At 37.3% G+C, this 15,135-nt stretch overlaps 2 long non-coding RNA genes across 2 annotated transcripts in view; both read right to left on the bottom strand.

Annotated features, from left to right (window-relative positions):
• LOC109389713 (uncharacterized) overlaps positions 1-1,241 on the bottom strand; it is an 11,230-nt gene extending 9,989 nt beyond the window's left edge. The window contains exon 1 of the long non-coding RNA XR_002125448.1: positions 675-1,241. This is a non-coding gene — a long non-coding RNA (uncharacterized LOC109389713). The remainder of the gene's footprint in view (positions 1-674) is intronic.
• Positions 1,242-1,323: 82 nt separating this feature from the next.
• LOC109389710 (uncharacterized) overlaps positions 1,324-15,135 on the bottom strand; it is a 260,783-nt gene continuing 246,971 nt past the window's right edge. Inside the window, exon 4 of the long non-coding RNA XR_002125444.1 lies at positions 1,324-1,407. This is a non-coding gene — a long non-coding RNA (uncharacterized LOC109389710). The remainder of the gene's footprint in view (positions 1,408-15,135) is intronic.

The following is a 15,135-nucleotide window of genomic DNA, read 5'->3' as shown; positions in this document are numbered from 1 at the left end:
TGGGATCCGAACCGGGGCCCTCTGGCATCCCAAGCGAGTTCTTAACCATCGCGCCACTCGGCCGGCCCAGGGCTCACACTCTTGAGTGAGCTCTTAAACAACTGAGCCACTCGGCTGGCCCAAAGGTGGAAAACATATGAACATTAGTGGGAAGTTTCAGCAGATAAATGGAAATCATAAGAAGCAAATAACAATAGGAGAAATATAAATGGATGCATTGGAAATGAAGAATTCCTGTGTCAGGCTCATCATTAACTTTGACACAGCCAAGGAAAGACTCAGTGAATGTGAGGATAGATCAACTAGAAATCACCCACAATGAAACACACAGACGAAAAAGTGCAAACAAACAAATAAAACACACAGAAACAAAGAGAGCAGAGGGTCCAAGAGCTATGTGACAATATCAAACAGTCTAGCATATGTGTAATTAGAGTCTTAGAAGAAGAGAGACGAAAATAATAATGCATAAAAAAATATTTGAAGGAATAAAGGCCAAGCATTTTGCAAAAAATAACAAATGACATCAAACCATAGATCCAAGAATCTTGGAGCACCTCAAGCAGGAGAAATACTAAATACCCCCATTTTGCTTATCCTCTCAAAGATGATGATGCAGCCAAAGTAAATATCCATACTTTTATTGAAGAGGCGAGATTGAGTGTTTTATCTACCTTTGCATAAGTTGTATGAAGGTAGAACTCTGAAGACTACCAAGAGCTTCTTTTTTCCATCTGCTGCTTTGTTGAATTTGTTTTCCACCTCTCCTATGTACTTGCTGTGTGATCATAGACTTATTACTTAAATCTCATTTCTTCCCTTAGAAAAAACAGTCTAATAATACAAAGTTGTTTTCAGAAAATATATTTGGAGAAACTAGCACCAAACTTGGCATAATTCTGTACTCTATGGTTCCTGTAACATAGGGCTGTGGGGACCATCTGCGAATCTACTCTCTCAGAGTTATGGGCAGGAGGTGAGCATGGGTTTCTCCTACTCTTAAGTCTCCATATTTATCTGAGGTTCTATGGCTTCTGTTCCTTATCATGGCTGGAGGAGAGGCGGGGAACAGGACGGGCCTTCTGTGGTGACTAACTTTTGTAGGCTATGTTCTTCAAATGTTGTCTTCTCTTTCCTAGCTTGGAGAATCATAGTTATCTAGTATGTTTGCTTTCTGGGGGCTAGGATGGGGAGGAAGCATTGGAGAATATTCTTCCTGGCCTCATCTTTTCCCCAAACTTTATTTTTACACCTAAACTGTTGTTTTCTAAAACATAAAAACAATAATTTTATTTATTTATTTATTTATTTGTTTGTTTGTTTGTTTGTTTGTTTGTTTGTTTTTGCTTTTCATTTTCTCCACTGATAGTCCACCTTTGCAGCAATACTTGTTTCTTGTTTCTGAGCCTGAAAGGGAGAATGTCACAGGGTTAAATAGACAAACACAAGAAAAGGGAGAAATAAAGGTACATCAGTATATTATATCACATACTATTATTGTCATTATTGATAAATTGCAATTATTTTAACAAACTTTTTCATTGTTCCAAAAAGCAATCCACCCCCATTGTATACATAAAAGCCAAGTAAAGCATGTTGTGAATACTGTGGCAATCATCTAGCAAACTCTTAAATTATTCATAACACATCTCCTGTATCATTCCAGTTCCTGGTTCTTATCCCTTAGTCTGGGGGCTTTCATATCTCTTAGTTTTGGTTTCCTTGCCTGGATTCTACATCTAACCTATTGACTGTTTCCCTCCTGACTGTCTCAACTAGGACACTTCATCCTTGTTCTGACCCCAGGGATTCAAATCTTAGCACAGACCCTTCCCAGCAAACATACAGGCTTTTTTCAAGTAGAGTGATAAAAGCATTTCAAAGGAACAAAGCTTCAACTTGCTCCACCCAAAGTAGTTTCTGTCTCTCACTCTCTTTTTCTTTCTTTCTCTCATTAAAAAAAAAAAAATCTGCTCCAAAGTATGCAAACATTTATTGTGAAACATATTTCCCCTTTTTGTATAAAAGAATATAAACACGTTGGCTGACATATGGGCCCATGTGTTTCTTCCCCAAGGTGTGAGAAGACTGGGAGCAGCATATGTGCCAGGTGATGGAGAGCTTGCCACAGCGCAGGTGGGAGTGTTGCTGTCTTGTGAAACAGGTGCACAAAAGCCCGTGTGAATAGAAGGCCCTGTGAAATGAAATTATGATTACTCTGACCCACAAGTGCTAATACAGGACTATTAAGTTCAGATTCAACTCTGTTTATTTAGCACCTTCCATGTGAACTTAGTGGACTTTAGGACTTAAATTACAGAAATCGCCTTGCAGGATGGAAATCATACCCACACAGTTGAGAGTCGAGGACTCGAAGAAATTAGGTGAACTGTCTATAGTGAGTGTTGTCAAGTTTTAGCATCATAAGAATCACCAGGAAGTCCATGGAAACACAGGTTACTGGGCATGACCTGCCTCCCCATCCCAGAGTTTCTGACTCAGCAGTTCTAGGGCAAGGCTTTATAATTTGCATGTCTAACATATTCCCAGGTGATGCTGCTGCTTCTGGTCCACACTTTGAAAACCATGATTCTAGCATGAAATGCGCAGTGCAGAGGTCAAAAACCCTGATAAACTGCAGTATAAAACATCAGTGCTGTTAGCCAAAACCATGAAAGCCACATCCATTATTATCCTCAAGAGGTAGAATGGATACAGGGTAGAACATTGGATACCATGCCAAGCAAGCCAGAGTGGTGCTAGGAGTGAGGAGCCAAGTCAAAGGGCTTGAAGTGATTGCCACAGTCGCACCCAAACTCCCCACAATAGGGTTTAAATGGATGCCAGAGATGGGGTGTTGGGGTGAGTCCATCAGGGTTTAAATGTACAGGATTAGAATGGTCAGGACAAGATACCAGTTTTTGACTTTCAAATATGTCATTCTTACTGTTCCTTTGTCATAGGGTAAACTCAGATTACACCAAAAGTCAATAATTCCAAACAGAAATGAACAGTGTGTGTGTGTGTGTGTGTGTGTGTGTGTGTGTGTGTGTTAATAAGAATAGGTGAGATTCTTTTCAATTCATATGTTGAAGTTCCTCTGAGTATGAGCATCCCATTGGTTATTGGTGGAAGAATGAGTTCAAGACTAAAAGTAACTGTCTGTGACTTTGAAAATCTCAGACTCGAGTGAGACATGCCTGCCCCAAGTCAAACTATCACAGGTGGCAAGAGGAAGGAGGGATTTAATTAATTCTAATTTGAGAAGTGGTGTCCGAGAGGGGAGACTTTCTCATGGAAGAGGTGACATTTAAGTGCACCTGAAAGATGAGCAGGAATTTTAGTGGACACTTGAAGAAAAACCGTCGTCTAATATGTGGAAGGAAAAATATTTTCCTCTTCCAGTAAGGAATAACATTCTACCTTAGACTCACGTCCATCTGTATTGGAGGAAAACTATATTTTTGTTCATTTTAAAAAGACTTCCAAAATGAAGGCCAATATATAGGAGAGGAGACCGTTGGAAAAAAACACATTTTACAAAGGCAAAAATTCTCCCTGAGTAGAAAGCATTTTGTTTTGTCCTTATCTCTTTCCCCTTACATCCCTCAAAGGGCATTTCATCTAGAGCTGTCGAATTTCCTGAATTCCACTGTGTGTTTGCACAAACTTTTTAGAGTCAGAGTGTGAAACAAAGAAAGTTTTGTAACTTAGAGGCATCCTTTTTCATTCTACAGATAATATACTGGTTGGAAGAATTAGCTGTTAGTATTACTAGTAGTAAAATACAACAATTATGATATGTATTATTTATAACTTCCATTAATGGACTTATATTAGTCTGCTAGGGCTGCCATAATGAAATACCACAGATTGAGTGGCATAAATTTATTTTTCACAGTCCTGGAGGCTGGAAGTCCAAGATCAAGGTGCCAGCAGGGTTGGATTCTGGTGAGAATCCTTTGCCTGGCTTGCAGACTCTCCCCGTGTCTTCACATGGCCTTTCCTCTGTGCACACGTGAGGTCTCTTCCTTTTCTTAGAAGGACACCAATGCTATCAGATTAGGGCCCCAAACATATAGCTCCATTAACCTTAATTACCTTCTGAAAACTCTATCTCTAAATGTGGCCACTTTGGTAGTTAGGGCTTCAATGTATGAATTTGGGGGCAGCACAATTTAGTCTATAACTTCCTCAAGGTCAGATACCTTATTTAGCTTATTTTATTTCCCCCACTGTATTTCCAATGCCATTTCCTAGTACATGTAAATCATTTGACTCGAATGTAATTTACATTTACTCTCTCAGTAAATCACCCCAACAACATGATGAGATGGGCAGGGCCAATATGAATATTACCCCAAATTTGCACATGAATAACCATGGCTCTGAGTATGTATATAGCATATACCAGGTACTGTTCTAAATTCTACATGAGTTAACTAATATTATTCTTATTATAATAATAAGGAATTGAAGCCCAGAGAGGTTAAGTAATAGCCCAATTATTTAAATGGCAGAATCCATATCCAATCTTCAGTAGCCTGGCTCCGGAGCTCATGCTCTTAATCACTATATTACATGTCTTCCCCTGAGGGCCACAGAAGTCATGTAATTTGCCCAAGATTTCTTATTTTGCACTTATATTAGTTTCCAAGGGCTGCTATAACAGGTTACCACAGACTTGGTAGCTTAAAACTGCAAAAATTTATTCTTTCACAGTTTTATAGCTCAGGAGTCCAAAATCTAGATATTAGCAGGGCCACACTTCCTCCCAAGGATCCAGGGGAAAAAATATGTCCCTTGCCTCTTCAACTTCCGGTGGCTCCAGGCATTCCTTGACATGTGGCTGCATTTCTCCAATCTCTGCTTTCATCTTTACATAGCCTTCTGCTCTCTTTGTCTGTCCTCTGTGTGTCTCTTATAAGGACACTTGTCGTTATACTTAGGGCCCACCTAGATAACCCAGGATGATCTCATCTCAATAATCTCATCTCTCAATTATAGCTGCATAGACATTTTCCCAAATAAGTTCACATTCACAGGCTTTAGGGGTTAGCATGAGGACATATCTTTTGGGGGACTACCATGCCGACCACCACAGCACCAAGAGCAAGGGACTATATGGAGTAGCAGCACTTCTTTCCTGGGAACTTTTCTTCATACTTCCTCCCCAGTCTCATCCAATGGGTACATGGTTCCCAATGTGTGAAACATGCCCAACCCTTGGCCACAGCTAGTTGACTCATGGTGCACACTAATAACTCAAACTAATCCAAGATGTACCTTTCCTAAGAAGTTTTGGCTTGGGGGTCAAGAAAGAAAATCAACAGAAACAGATTTTTTTTTTTTTTTTAGTTTGATTTCTCTTGGCAGCCATGTTTTTCATCAGGGCAGAGACTAGGGTGAGGCAAGTAGGGCACCTGGGACACAAAATTTAGGAGTCAGCACTTCCAGAGCCCTGGAAGTGAGGGCCTCATTAAATTTTAGGCCCAGTATGCCTCCCTGCCTCGCCCTAATTCTGGCCCTGTTGCTCAGGATGAGCACCAGAGGATTAGAGGAGACCAACATGAAGAGAGAGAGAGAGTGAAGAGGAGAGGAGAAAGAGAGCATAAATGGACCTCCAAAGAAATGCAGTCATGGGAAAGAGTCCTGGTGGCATTCAAGCCACTGGTTCTAGTTTTCTTGAGCCTTAGTGGTATGATTTCTGTAATTTGTTTCTGTGCTTGTTATTTCTCAAGATGAAGCTGAGGCAAAGAAAGGATTGTGATTTCCGTGAAGCCATAGTACCCATTACTCAGGTCTCTATGTGCTAACATCTGTGTGATGGATGAGGTTATCTCTTACAGATGTGAAACTGATTCTCCTGCATTGCTTTATCATGAACTATTTCTCTCTTGTCTTTTCAGCTTATAGACAGTTAGATACTTTAATTGATGGTTTAAGAAAATCTATATGAGCACCAACAATTATACTGTGCCTTCAGGAACTAATTAAATACATTTTGTTATTTTTACCACATGCCACGTGGCCCAGAATGCTGTGCTTTTATTATTCTGTTGCTGATTTTCATCATCTTCCTTTTTTTTCCATCTGTACTTTTGAATATACCTACTGCTTCTAATATGATATTTTCAGTATTTTAGAAAATCAAAGAAGGAAGAAATTAGCATAGACTAATTAACACTTTTTTTTAGTTTATCATAAAAAAATATATTAATTCCTTCTGCAAACTCTTAATCTCACTCTGACCTCAGGGGAGTCCTCCTGCATCAGACAGAAAATAAAAAGTCCTAAATAAGACCATCATAACACAATGCTTCCTCCCCCCCCCCCACAGAATAGAACCTTTAGTGGAAAAAGAGAGAAATGATAGAAAGTATTGAATGAGGCAGATTTTCTTTTGTCTCATTTGCTGTTTAGCTTATATGGGAGATGGGTTCACCTCCTGCCTATGGGCACCAGCATCTTTGCAATAATAACAATAATTGCCATTGGTTGAATGCCTACTCTGTTTCAGGAATTTTACATAGCCAATCTCATTTAATCCTGCCAAGCCTCTTATTTAAAGATGAACAGCTCCATTTTATAAGTGAGGAAAGGCAGATTTTGAGAGAACAAGTAAGTAGGTTGCCTGGTGCCATGGACCTAGAGAATGGTCAAGTCAAGTGAGACCCAGTGCCTATGTTCTTTCTGTGGCACCAGGCAGGGCTAGAGTCAGTCTGCAAGCGTTTAGCCTCTACTCCAAGGGCAAGGGTAAAGGGAGTCTTGGGATCTGCATTGTTCTTGAACGGTTCACATGATTTGTTATCTGCCTGCATTTGTTTCAGAGTAGCAAAGTAATCTATTCTACTCAAAAGCAGCTGAGAATTTCTTTCCCGCTCCAAAGCCAGACCCAGCACCAGGTTGGCCTCAGCTTGATATATATTAAGTTAATAAATTTTTCCCTGTCTCTTTTCCTGCTGTCGTTGTTAGTGCATTTTTCTTCATTTGCCAAATGTTTAATGTATTTTCATTTTCAAACCCTTTTCATAAGGCCAGTGGCTAGTGGTTTTGTCTTTATTTCCCCTGGGCTGTCCTATTTCTCCAAATTTTTCATCATATGAGATAGTGGAAAGAATCTGTAATGGGGGCTCAGAAGACTGGGTTCTCACTTTGGCCATCCCCAGACTTAAGTGACTAGGAGCAGGTCCTTTTCACTCTCTGTGTTTCAGCACCCTGGTTTGTAAAGTGAAGAATTGATTTCAGAGTCTCTCAGATCCTTGCCAGCTGATCTGCATGACAATCTGCACAACCTTCTTTGCTGTGAGCAAATATGTGTGAGGCACTACTTTTTTCATAATTCTCTTCCTCAAAAGAAACATCTCCCATGAGCCATCTTTCTTGGGTAAGAGGGGAGTTTAGTTTATCCATACCCCCAGAATCCATCCATATCATTGCTTAACATTCATTTATTTAACTAACAATTAACTTTAAAAACTAACAACGTAGTAGAAACTAGAGATTCAAAAATGAGCAAGATACAGACCCTGCCCTCAGGTACACAGGCAGGCAAATAGGGGAGACTCAAAAAAGGGGGCCTCCCTCCTTGTGGCTGGTTCCAGCATTAAGGAAATTCTCACAGAAGAGATAATAGCGAAGTACATCTTTAAAGCTGGTTAATGGGATGTTTATGGACCCACATTCTGCAGTCAGACAGAGAGCTAAGATCAATATAGGCTGAAATAATCAGTAGCTGTATGACCTTGAACTAGTTACTTAATCTCTCTATGCTTCCCTTTTCATCTGTAAAATGAGAATCACAACACTAAATTCATAGGATTATTAGGAAAAGGTAACAATATTTACTCATTAGAAACATATAAGTGCATAGCAAGTGACAGAAACTATGATATATTTGAAGATTAGTGAGGGAACAGTGAATTAACAAAATTATAAAATTTATATAAATATTATATAATTATAAAATATTATAAATTTATATGATTATATAATAATAAATATATATGCTAAAAATTATATAATTATATAAATGTTACACACACACACACACACACACACACACACACACACACACACACACACAAAGGTCAGACAAGCAAGTTCGCGAACTTGCCACCATGTAAGCGCACAGTGGAAAGTTCGTGAACCTGTCAGACCTTCATATATATTCAAAAGTCTCAGACACCATCATAAGTACTCTGTGTGTATTAATTAATTTAATACTCACTACAACTCCATGAGATAGGCACTATTATTATCTATTATTATTCCTATCTGCATGAAGAAATAGGCTCAGAAAGAATAAGGTATAGTGACAGAACCAGTAAGTGGTAAATCCTCAAGTCTGTCTTAGGCAGTCTGACGCCAGTCTCTTCCCTCATCCACTGTATCACCTGCCCCTACCACCCTGACCAAAGCTCTCTGCTACCTCTGCATAGTCCTGGGAACCCTCTGAGTGCAGTGAGTCCTTGTGAAGCTGTCAGTATAGTGGGGAACACAATCAGACAAACAATAACCATGAAGTATAAAGTTAGCCAGGGCTCCAGGGCTGGCCCAGGACCCAAGCCTGTACAACTGGAGTACTGCATTTTGCTGCCCCACAGTTATGTACATGTGACCCAAACTGGCCCTGGAACTTCCACTGGAATGAATGAGTAAGGAGAACACTTTCTTTGAGGGTCATTGAAGACTGGAGCTGTTGGTGGCAGGATTAGCATGAGGCCAAAGCCAACGGAGAAGGAAGCAGAGCCATGAGGCCCTGAAGGACAGGTCCGTGACAACAACCTCCCCTGTATCATGAGCTATAAAAGCTGTTTGTTTGTTTGTTTGTTTGTTTGTTTGTTTGTTTGTTTTTTCTGCCAGTTTGGCTTGGGTTTCTACCACTTGCAACCAATTGTCCTGACTAGCAAACTCAGGAAATTATGTATAACATGCTTTACACACAGTACCACTACGCACCTGGTAGCTATATGTACAGTTGTTTTTGAAGAACAAGTAGAAGTTAGTCAAACAAAGAAGGAAAAAACATTCTTAGCAGTGTGACTGGTATGTGCAAAGGCACAGAGGCACAAGAGAGCATCATTACCTTCTAAAAAAGACTGAATGTCCCTATGAACCCAACAATAACATCTAGACCTCATCTTATTAACGTCATCTGCAGACCTCCAGAGACTGCATCTCTAATGAGAACTCTAGTATTTGGCCTGGAATTTTCCTCCCTATCTCTTTCCATGCTTTGGAAAATTTTAAGTAACTACAGAAATATATTCTAATTTGCTACATTTGCAATGAATTGGCAGAAACTGTCAGATTGCTGATCTCAGGGCACTAGGTCTTTAAGATCAGCAAAATCTTTATCCTTAATCTCACTGAGTATTTTAACTAAGCTGGCCTAGCACATTCTAGAGCTCAACCCTTTCTGATTAGCCTATCCTTCTGCAGGTAATCATTACAGTTATTATCTCTATTTCATGATAAATAAACAAAGTCTCAGAAAAGTTAAGTAGTTAGGCTGTGGTAGTTCTAGAAGTTGAACCAAGTGTGTCTGACTCCAAAGTTCATGCTGTTTGCATTATGCAGCCTCTAGTTAGCACTTTTGTCCCAACTGAAACATGAGACTTGGCAATAATACTTTCTATTACCAATTACCATTGTGTGATTTCACAGAGATATCATTTGTATTCATCTCCAAATTTCCATAAAAGCTTAAGAGACTGTGTCTTGACTGTGCATAGAACACAGATACCACAATATTACCACTAGCCACCCACCGAGAGAGACTACAATGAGGAAAAACATACAACAATCAGATAAACTTCTCTTATCCACACTGACGGAATGGCTGTGGCAGAGTCCTCTTGGCTGAAACAGTTGGGAATATTCCTTGCTGGGTGCATGGTCTCTATACAGTGTATTGTACAAGTTGTTTAGGTAATATTAATAACTGTATTGTTTAATTATTCCATATTCTTGCTGATTTTTGTCTGCTTTTATTATTTAATAAGAAGTGCTTATTAAAAATCTGCCACTATAATTGTGAATCTATTTCTGCTTTTATTTCTGTTAATTTCTGGTTCATATGTTCTTGAGTCTGTTATTAGGTACATGCAAATTTAGAATTGTGATGTCTTCCTGATGAATTTACCCCAACCCTTAATATAGTTCCAAAAAATCTCTGTTTATCAATACTCTTTGCCTCAAAATCTACATTGTCTGATACTAGTATTGCAATACTAGCACCCTTATAATAAATATTTGCATAATATATCTTCTTCCATACTTTTAATTCCAAATTTTCTGAGTCCTTATATTTAAGATGCATCTTTTATAAACAGCCTGTAGTTGAATACTCAGCTTGATATGCTTTGACTTTTTATTGGAATATTTATTCTGATTACATTTAACGTGATAATGTGCTTATAGATACATTTAGGTTAAAGTATATTTGTTTCCTCTTTGTCCTTTCATTCTTTTTCTCTTTATATTATGTTGTTTGGATTTATGGTATATTATTTTAATATATCATTTTTGCTCTCTACAAACCTGTTAAGCATTCATTATTTTTCCTTATGGTAATCCTACAGATAACAATATATATCCTTACTTATAGAGTCTTCCATAAATTAGTATTTTTATCACTTAAAAGGCAATTCAAGAACTTTAGAGCACTTTAACTCAATTCATTACCATCCTACCTTTTGTGCTGCTATTGTCATGCACTTTAATTCTACACATATGTTAAATGCAATAAGCAATTACTACTGTTTTATAGAGTCTATATTAATTCAGAGTCACCACACGTACTTACCTTTTCCATTTCTTTTAATCCATTTTGAATTTTCATACTTCCATCTGAGATCATTTTCCTTTTGCCTGAAAAACTCACTAGTATTTCATTTTGGTAGGTCTACTGGCAATGAATAATCTCAATAAGTTTATTTGAAATGTCTTACTTTCCCCTTCATTTTAGAAGAATATTTTCATTGTGATTATAGTTCTACATTTGCAGTTAGCTTCTCATAATATTCTAAAGACGTCACCCCATTATCTTCTAGCTACTATCAGTTAATTCTCACCAAATTGATCAGTATACTCAACACAATCCTAATCAAAATCCCAGAAGGCATTTTTTAAAGAAATCAGTGAGCTTTTTCTAATATTTATGTAGAAATATAAAGGACCTAGAATAGCCAACACAACTTTTCAAATAAACAAAAAAATTGGGAGACTTAAACTATCTGATTTCAAGACTTACTGCAAAGCTTCACTATTCAAAGCAGTTTGGTTTTGGCTAAAAGATTGACATGTAGATCATGGAAACAGAATAGTGAATACAGATATAGATCTACATAAATATGGTTGATGGATTTCTGACAAAGATGTCAAGTTTTCTTAAAACATAAACAACATGAGCAATAAAAGAAATAATTGATAAATCAGACATCATCGAAATTTAAGTTTTGTGCTTTAAAATATCTCATTAAGAAAACTAAAATGGAAGTTCCAAACTGTGATAAAATATTTGCCACACATATATCAAAGAACTTTTAACAAGGATATATAAATACTTATAAATCAATAATAGGACAAACAGCACATTAAGAAAATGGGCAAAGATTTAAACAAGCACTTCAGAAATGAAGACATATTAATTATGATTAGGCATTTAAAACCATGCTTGACACCATTAGGTATCTAAGATACTCAAATTAAAACCATATGCTACATTACAAACCCATTCAGGAGACTAAAATTTTTTAAAAACTAACCTTGTCAAGTGTTAGGTATTATGTAGAGCAAGTGGAACTATCAGTGATGCTGGGAATAGAGAATAGTACAACCACTTTAGAAAAACAGTTTTACAGTTTCTTACAAACTTATGCATATACAAACCATAGAATCCAACCACTCTACTACTAGGTATTTACTGAAGAGAATCAAAAACATACGTCCACACAAAGACTTTATACGATGTTTATAGCAGCCTTATTTATAATAGGAAAAGCTGAAAATAGCCCAAATGTCCATCAACAAGTGAATGGATAAACAAACTGTAGCATAATCGTGCAATAAATCACTACTCAGTGATAAAAAAGAATTAACTATTTATACATGCAATAACATGAATGAATCTCAAAATCTCTATGCTGAGTAAAAGAAGCCTGCAAAAAAAGAGTACATATGGTATTGTCCCATCCATATAAAGAACTATAGAATATCAAGACTAATTTATAGTGACAGAAAGCAAATCAGTTGTTGCCTGGGGATGGGGCGGAGGGAGAACTGGATTACAAAAAAGCACAGGAACTTTTAGAAGTGACAGAAATATTTAGAATCTTTATCGTGGTGATGGTTTTACCGGTATATGTGACATATGTCAAAACTAATTTAATTGTACATTTTAAATATGTGCAATGTAGTGTACTTCAATTATACCTCAATACATTGTTTAAAAATCAGCCATCAGTCTTATTATTCCTTTGAAGGTAATATGTATTTGTTTTCATCTGACTGCTGTCAAGATTTTCTCTTTGTCTTTAGGTTGTCAGCAGTTTGCTATGAAGTACGCATAAAATGTTTACCAAAATGCTTTGTATTGATACTCTATGAGGTTTGTAGAGTTTTTCAACTTCTGTGGCTTGATGTCTTTTGTAAGTTTTGGACAAGTCTTAGCCCATATTTCTTCAAGTATTTCTTTCCCTCTATTTTCTCTCCCTCTTCTACTAGGTCTCTAATTATGCATAGGTGAGACCTTTTCTCCATGTTCCATATTATTTTATGTGAATTTTCTACATCCACCATCTTTTTTTCTATGTTTTTAATTTTTTCTACTAACTTTTCTTCCCATCATTTACTCTCTCTCCTGTGTCTAATCTGCTGTTAAACCTATTTATTAACTTTTTAATTTTAATACTTACACTTTTCACTGTATGCTTTCTATTTAATTATTTTTATAGATTTGCTTCTCTGATGAAATTTTCTATCTTAGTAGTCTAGAGGGATTTTATATTCTACAAGATGCCTATCTTAATCAGATGATGCTATTATAACAAAGTACTGTAGAGCAGGTGGCTTAAACAACAGAGATTTATTTCTCATAGTTCTGGAAGCTGGGACAGATTCAGTTCTTGGTGAAGGTTCTATTCCTGTCTTGCAGATGGCCATCTTCTCCCTGTACCAACCCATGGTAGAGAATGGAAGCTCTGATGTCTCTTTCTCTTCTTATAAGGGCATTAATCTCATCATGAGGGTGTCATCCTCCTGACCTTATTTAAACCTAATTACTATCCAAAGGTTCCACCTCCTATTTATTGGGTTGTCGGAAAAGTCATGATGCATTTTTGCAACAAAAAACATAGAAAAGATATGTCATGGCTTTTCCAACAACCCAATACATTACAGTGGGGATTAGGGCTTCAATATATGAATTTTAGGAAGACACACACATTCAGTCCAATGACCCCTGCATGTAATTTCACTATGGCCATACGGATGTTTTGTTGCTATCAACTTAATTCATTCCAAGAGGAAGTGAATCAGAATATTTATAAAGAAACTTGTTTTCTGATTGCTGATGCTACAATGCAGTTCTCTGAAAATATTGATACAGATACATTTTTTTCTTCTAACAAATTGACAAACTATTTTGAATAAAAATATGATCACTGTTTCACATGTCCTCATATTTTTTAGGTCACCTTTTTACTGGATTTAAGCAGACTCATGACACTTTTTAATGGAGTCTGTTGGTAAAGTATAATATGGGGGGAAAAGTAGTCTCCGGATCAGATGTGGATTTCTAGTCTCAACTCTGACACTTACTAGCTTTGTGGCCCTATGCAAGCCAAATAAATTCTATGAGCCTCTGTGTTCATATCTCTCAAATGGGAACAGTGGCATTACTTATTTTTTTCCCTTCCTGTCTTACAGGACTATTTTAGGATATAGGAGACAAAGAATGTAAAAGTGCTTTGTAAAATCTAAAGTAGACAAAGTAACTGTTCAATAAATATTTTGAATAAATACCAAGTAATATTTTCTGATGCAATAAGCATCAGACCTTAGGAAAATTTGGGATCCAGGATTCAAATGCAGGTATCTGACTCTAAAGCCAATGATCTCAGCCATTACATTATATACTACTTCTCACTGAGGCAACTCCATGAGACAGGATGTGGTGCTTTTCCAGATGGATGCTACAAAGAATATTTGACAACGAACCTAGAGTAATTTGAAAATAACTTAAGCAAATAGCTAAAAATATATTTTTTTATATTAAATGTACTTGATTCACCAGCCTTGCCCATCCAAACTGAAAACACAATTTTGGTACTACCTTGCTTCCATCCTAAATTCTCTTTCTGGGTATAAATCACATTGCTGTGAACAGAATCAAGTTCCTTTCCTGCAAACAGAAATTCCATGTGAGAAGAGAAAAAAAAGGAGGAAAGAGGGTAGAAAACAAATCTGGCAGAACTTTACTCTAGTGCAGGCAAATGTACTCAAGAGTAAATGCAGGCTAACTCTCTACTGCCAATCCAGGCATTCCATTCGCAGATCAAGGCAGGTTGGAGAAAGCAGGTGAGGGTGGGAAACAGAGGGAATGTTTGCAGGTATAAGAGAACTAGATTTGCTCTGAAGTGAATAGTCCCAGAGGTTAAAAACCAGGTATGCAAAAATATGCCTATTTCTGTGATTCAAAGATATATCTGCAAATGGAGATTTAAAATTTATGGATTTGAATGTTACAGAGGGATTGTGCTCACTCTTGCTTCTCACAGCCGCCAACAAAACTGCTCATCTTTCATCCTGTGTTCACTCATTTACCTTGATCCCTGAAGCATGTGAGTTTGTGATATCTATAGACTTAGGTGAAACGTGTACACATTCCTTTCTTTTGAAGTTACCGCTTTTATAATTTGAATAGGATCATATTTTCTACCCTGGCCCTGTTCTCTCCAACTTATAGACATTGGAATGTCACAACAACCCTTTTATAATAAATCACTAATTATAGATACCTCACTTTTTCAATTGATCTAGGTTGGATGTTAAGGTCAACCATTGTAATTTAGATACTGGCTTTTGAGAATGAATGTAAAAAGCCCTTCAAAGCCTGACTGGGCACTCGTG

This window comes from Hipposideros armiger, unplaced genomic scaffold, assembly GCF_001890085.2.
Source record: "Hipposideros armiger isolate ML-2016 unplaced genomic scaffold, ASM189008v1 scaffold_240, whole genome shotgun sequence".
In the NCBI taxonomy this organism is placed as follows: domain Eukaryota; kingdom Metazoa; phylum Chordata; class Mammalia; order Chiroptera; family Hipposideridae; genus Hipposideros; species Hipposideros armiger.
Note: the sequence above shows the minus strand (reverse complement) of the source record. Positions and strands in the feature narration are given on the sequence as shown.